Below are 7312 nucleotides of genomic sequence, written 5' to 3' on the forward strand. Positions count from 1 at the left end.
AAAGCTATTTTGTTGATTATTTAAATATTTAATATTATTTCTTATTTCATATCTATATATATAACTAATGAGGGTAGTCTAGCCTAAATATAAGCCAAGTGGCATCTTGAGAATTACCTATTTGAATTCATACAACAAAAAATTATCATTTTGCAACAAAAAACTATTTTGATGGTTATTTGAATATTTAATATTATTTCTTATTTCATATCTATATATATATAATAAAGGAGGATAGTCTAACCTAAATATAAGTCAAGTGGCATCTTGAGAATTACATATTTGAATTCATACAACAAAAAATTATCATTTTACAATAAAAAACTATTTTGTTGATTATTTAAATAGTTAATAGTATTTCTTATTTCATATTGTGGTAAAAATCAATTAAGATTGATTTCTATTGAATGAAAACTATTATGAGATTTAATGATTAATTATTTATTTATTTAATATTATTTCATATTGTGGTATAAACAATTAAGATTAATTTCTATTTGATGAAAACTATTATGACTTCATATTATTTCATTTAATATTATTTCATATTGTGGTAAAGATAATTAATATTCACTTCTATTGGATAAAAACTCTTATGATTGTTCAAATATTTCATATTAAGATTTGTAGTTAATCATGCCATATTATATATAGTATAGCCTATAATTACGCCAAGTGGCATATTGAGAACTCAACACGTGGCCTTTGACAACAAAAATCTATTTTGTAGATTATTTAATAATTTGATATTTATTTAATATTTATTTTATATCTCTATATATATAATAAAGTAGGATAGTCTAGCCTATAATTAAGCCAAGTGTCATTTTGAGAACTAGCCACTTGACATTTGATAACAAAAAAACTATTTTGTAAATTATTTAATAATTTCATATTTATTTTATATTGTGGTAAAGAAAAACTAAGTTTGACTCATATTGGATGAAAAAACTATGAAGATTGACCCCTATTAGATAAAAATAATTTTGCCCCCGTTTGATGAAAACAACTTGAATTTTTTCTTAAAATCATCTTCGTGAATTATATATTTTTAAATTCTTCCAAAGATTTGTGAGTATTATTATTTTTATAATTTATGATGCCACAATCATATATTAGTCAATTAATATAATCAATCAATTTAAATATAAAATATTGTAGTCATTCCAAATAAAAAAATCTATTGAAAAAGGATGTCATCTCTCAAAATATGTAAACAATATAAATAATGATATTATATGGAAAAATATTTATGATTTTATTACAATTGAGTAAATCATGATTCAAGAAAAATTTGTAAGTGATTAATCAATTAGTAATCAAGCAGCTTATATGAAAAAAATTATTATGACCAAAAAGTCATTCCAAAATAGAAAATATTTCAATAGAGATGTCATTCCTTAAAATAAGTGAAAACTTAATTTAAATAACATAAATAATAATATTATAAAAAATAAAATTTATAATTTCACTACAATTGAGTAAATCAAGAAAATATTACAGAAAATAATTACTAAATAGTAATCAAACAACTTATATGAATAAGATTATAATAATCAAAGAGTCATTCCAAATAAAAAATGATATGAAAAAGATGTTATCCCTAAAAAATTATACACAATTAATTTAAATAATATAAATAATAATATTATTTAAACAATATTTATGATTTTTCTACAATTTAGTAAAATCAAGAGAGTATTACAGAAAAATCAATTAGAGAGTAACTAATTAATAATCAAGTAACTTATATGGAAAAGATTATTATGACAAATGAGTGATTCCAAAATAAAAAATATTATGAAAAAGATGTCATCACTCAAAATATGTATATAATTAATTTAAATAACAATATCATACAAAAAAGAATATTTATGATTTGATTACAATTGACTAAATCAAGAAAGTATCAGGAAATATCAATTAAAAGAATAACCAATTATTAATCCAACAACTTATATGGAAAAAATTATAATAATAAAAAAGTTATTCCAAAATTTAAAATATTATGAAAAAGTTGTCATCACACAAATGGTATCTTTGGACTACAAAGTGGAATGAATTTATTTTAATATATTTCAAGAAATTTATATTTAAAAAATATAGATTCATATTTATTGGAAGGATTTCTATTCGATATATATATATTTAAGTAATCTTTATTTAAAAAAATATGCATTCATATTTAATGAAAGGATTTTCATAATTAAGAATAACTATTAGTAAGTAATTACACTATTATTCTATATTAGGAAATGGATAAATGATAGTCTTGAATTTAAAAGGACAGTAGATTGAAAATAAATAAATATTAATTTTTTTTTAAAATAAACATTACTACACTAAACAGATTGCATAATGTTTATCGAAAATAACTACTAAAATTACACAGTCCTAATTAATATCCAAAATCAAATAAAATTTTACCATACAAAGTTATTATTTAACTTACCAATTATATAACCTTATATATGTCTGTAAGAATAACTCTGGATTTTAAAATAATCAAATTTCAAAAAGATACTTCTTTTTGATGAATGAAAATTAATTAAAAAAAGTTAAATTATCTTATATAAAAATTTAAACGTGCTTACAATTATTTTGTATTATTATAAAATATATGAAAATGAAATTATAAATAAAACTAACGTGTCATAAATAATAAATATATTATAATGACTCTTTGATTTCAAAATGAATTAGGAATAAATATTTCTTAATAATAAAAATTTATAATAATTTTTATATGATGAAATGTAGCTGTGAATTACAAATAAATTAGAATATATGCAGTTGAAGTATTACCATAAAAAAAATATTTATATGATAAAAAGTATTTATGATTTCATTTAATATAAGTCAATTAAGGAAGCATGACCTAGTTGATTGAGAAATATAAATAGAAAATGAATAATCAATTAATAATCATATACATATATATAAAAAAGAATATTGTACCAACTGCCAATTAATCTAGAAGTTCCAATGCCATAGCAATTTACCACTATATTAGAAGGCTACACTCAGTAAAAGCTAATAAATTTCTGCCATCACATGTTGGAGAAGATGAATTGTTCAAGTGATATGTATGGACTTTCTAACTAGAATCTCAATTTACTTTGAGTATTGTTTTAGAGTGGATTTTTCTTGATTTATGGAGTCAACCAAATATACAAGTTATATTGCATATTAATTTTATTTTCTACATATTTGGTGAAAATTTTATGAGCTAGTATTCATGCACTTTATGTTTTATAAAAAATATAGTCTGTACTCTTTGAAGATTTAAGTTAGTGATCTTTTAATATATCATACGTTTTTAAAGACATATAAAAATTTATCTTGAATTCGAAATGTGCAATACGAATTTTAGCAATAACATAAAAAGTTACACGTTATACATTAAATATGAAGAAACTAATATTGATATCAGATAGCTAATTTTCTTACATTGCAAATATTGTTGCTTTAGATTTTAGTGAGATACTAATATGATTTCAAAAATTAATAAACTGTAATACTAAATTACTAATCTATTAAATTTTTATATGTTAGGATTAACACTTGATTTGTCTATACTATATTTCTATATGTTATGATTAACAATTAATTTGTACATTAAATTGTGTGATTTTAGTAGTATACTAAAAATTTTGTGATATTGTATTAGGAATGATAGTTAAGTGACCTTAGTGAAAAAAATGATAGTTGTATAACTATCTATGAAATTTACCCGACTTTAGGGATACTATCTCAAAGGTAAAAAATTTAGGTGAGTATCTCGTGACCAATGCTCAATGGGTGATGCTCAAAATTCAACAAATCAAATACTTATGAATATTAATTTTTTCAAGTTCATTATATTTAAATTCTTACTGCAAATATTATTGTATTTTATGTAGCATATTATACTAATGTGAAATTAACGGTCATTTATTATTTATAAACATTATACTACAAACTTTCTTATTTTTGTTTTAGTTGATATAAACAGACCATGAGTTAAATCATGTTTATCTTTATATTTGTAACTCCAATTTTAGAATATTGTATATCTTTTGGTGCAGTAATTATTTTGATCTACTTTATACAATATAAGGACAAAGATGAATAAGATTAATATCTTATTGTGATGATGAACATGCGAGGTTAAGTATTAGTTGAATGTTCTAAGATGAGAGGGAATGCGTGATAGTGATTAGTATTTATAATTTCATTCAAATTGAGTAAATTGATAAAGTATGATAGGATTGATCAAAAATAGAGTTGAAGAGTGAATATTCAAACCTATAAAACATAAACCATTTATTCGAAAAAATAATATGCAATAAGATTCATTAATATTTCTTGGTCCATTACCATAAGAGAATAAGTGAACATTGTGAAATCGTACAAATAGGTTAGGAATTTAGATAATGTTATAAGTTATTTGTTGAAAAAATGGTAATAAAGAAAATAAGAGAGAGTAAAATTGACTATTATTGAAACTTTACTCTAGATATTTGCCTTGTTTAAATTTATTAAAAATATACTATGACTAAGATCGTGCAAAGAAATACAAAATCTATTTTGTAAGAAAAATCTATTAAGAAAAGAAAAGAGAAGGAGGAACTCCTTTCTTCCTATTGATAGGAGGGTGCAAATTAAAATATTGAATATAAAAAAATTTAAATTTCAAGTTAAAATTTTACAAAGAAGCCTCTCGTGTGTATAACTCTAAAACATATCATTTATTAGTTCATTATTTTTCTAATCGAAGTTAGAAGTAAGTCACTTAACTAATAATAATTATGTTAAATATATATTTTTTTTGTAATTATATGACTTTTTTTACAAAATAAATCAATATAGATCACAATATTATCTAATATGATCAAATAATTATATTGTAATATAATAATATTTGCACGCGGATATTAACTTTCTAAAAGAAATGTTCAAGTTTTATGTAATTAATGATATTACGTTCAATATTTTAGTAGTTATTTTTCATATTGCATAAATTTAATTTCAAATATTTGAACGATATTGAATAAATTTTTATTATATAAAATCAATAGGATAATAATTTCTATAATTAATTTCATTTAATATAGGCGCACATCGCACGGGTACTAATACTAGTATATATAATAAAGGAGGATAGTCTAGCTTAATTTTAAGCCAAGGGGCATCTTGAAAACTACCTATTTGAATTCTTACAACAAAAAACTTTCATTTTACAATAAAAAGCTATTTTGTTGATTATCTAAATATTTAATATTATTTCTTATTTCATATCTTTATATATAATAAAGGAGGATAGTCTAGCCTAAATATAAGTCAAGTGGCATCTTGAGAACGACCTATTTGAATTCTTACAATAAAAAACTATTTTATTAATTAGTTAAATATTTAATATTATTTCTTATTTCATATTGTGATAAAAACAATTAAGATTGATTTCTATTGGATGAAAACTATTATAATTTTTATTGATTATTTACTTATTTAATATTATTTCATATCTAATATATAAAAAAGGGCGATAGTGTAGCCTAAATATAAGTCAAGTGGTATCATGAGAACTACCTATTTGAATTTTTACAACAAAAAACTATTATTTTACAACAAAAAGCTACTTTGTTGATTATTTAAATATTTGCTGTTATTTCTTATTTCATATCTATAGATATAATAAAAGAGGATATTCTAGCCTAATATAAGCCAAGTGGCATCTTGAGACTACTTATTTGAATTCATACAACAAAAAATTATCCTTTTACAACAAAAAACTATTTTGTTGATTAGTTAAATATTTTATATTATTTCTTATTTAATATCTATATATATAATAAAGGAGGATAGCCTAGCCTAAATATAAGCCAATTGGCGTCTTGAGAGCTACCTATTTGAATTCTTACAACAAAAAACTATCATTTTACAACAAAAAGCTATTTTGTTGATTATTTAAATATTTTGTATCTGGTCTTGAGCTTGAAGTTGGCAGTTGGATTCCCATTGAAGCATCTTTGATTCCTCTGTCCATAAGCACCACAAAATAGTATATGGAACCATAGACTAGATTATTTGATAGATTTCTCAACTAACCAGAAGTTCCAGTTAACAAATATCTCTTTAATACTAGAGAGCATAACCCACTATAAGCCAAAGAAGGATAGGTGCTTAGATCAGATATCAGTAGCAACAGAGCAATGTAAAAATAGATGATTATTAGCAGATTCTAAAATGTTAAGGCACATGTATCATATATTAGCTAGGTGAAATTTCCTTCTTTTAAGATTATCTTGAGTCATCACTGTCGTCTTTCGTCGCTAGCAGACCGCTGGTGCATCTTCTCAACATATTTGGTGCTCCACTCAACCCTAGACATCTATCGCTAGCCAAAATTTGAACGCGCCACCAGAAATTAGCATCTCCCATTGGTCGCCGATAGAAATTAAGTCGTCGACATTCTTTCCGACGAACTTCTCCGACAAATTTGACATATTTATTTGGCAAATCCAATATGTCTGACGTCTTTCTTCCTTGTTTTTATTTTTCTTTCCTTTTTCTTGAAGGTACAACCAGCTCAGGAGTCCCTGGCATTTCCAATTTCCCAAACGCACAAACGTGAGGTATTTTCGGTAATAAGATTCTGACGACTAGCCCAACTTTCCAGAAGCCCAAGATATCTGTCCAATTCTATGTCGTCTTCTCACCAAAAAGAACAGATCTGACATACCTTCTTCGATAGCGACAATTCAATTTCGGTGACCAATTTCTACCATAATTTACCAAAATCTGGCAACTCAACTAAGTAAATCGACCCAGCTTCAACCAGGTGTACTCTCTCCATCTGGTCTAGTCGTATATATAGCTTTCTTGGTTCTAGCGAAGACTATTATTTGCCATGTTTATTATTCCTATTTCGGTTCCCCTTTTTTCGTGCCTTGGTTGAATATTTTTTTCGTGAGTTAATATTTGGTGTGTTGTTAATTCTACTTGTGTTTCAATTATATTTGTTTTTCTTAGTAGTTCTTTAGTGTAGTCTTGACATAGTACCTTGTTTGGTTTGCTTTGTTTTTTAGGTTGTGTGCTTTTAGTGTTATTAGTTGGTGTTTCTGAAGGTTGTGGTAGTAGTGTTAGCTTAGGATCATGTATTCGGGTGGGGATCGGGTCAGGGTCGTGGGCTAACGCAGGGTCAAGGTCAGGGGAAAGGAAGGGTAAAAGGGATAAATGTGACTTTAGATTGAGGGTAGGGTCGTGTAACATAGGGTTTTTATTGAAGAAGTCAATAGAGCTAGTGAAAATTCTTTAGAAAAGGCATGTT

Source organism: Capsicum annuum, chromosome 1 (genome assembly GCF_002878395.1).
Source record: "Capsicum annuum cultivar UCD-10X-F1 chromosome 1, UCD10Xv1.1, whole genome shotgun sequence".
NCBI lineage: Eukaryota > Viridiplantae > Streptophyta > Magnoliopsida > Solanales > Solanaceae > Capsicum > Capsicum annuum.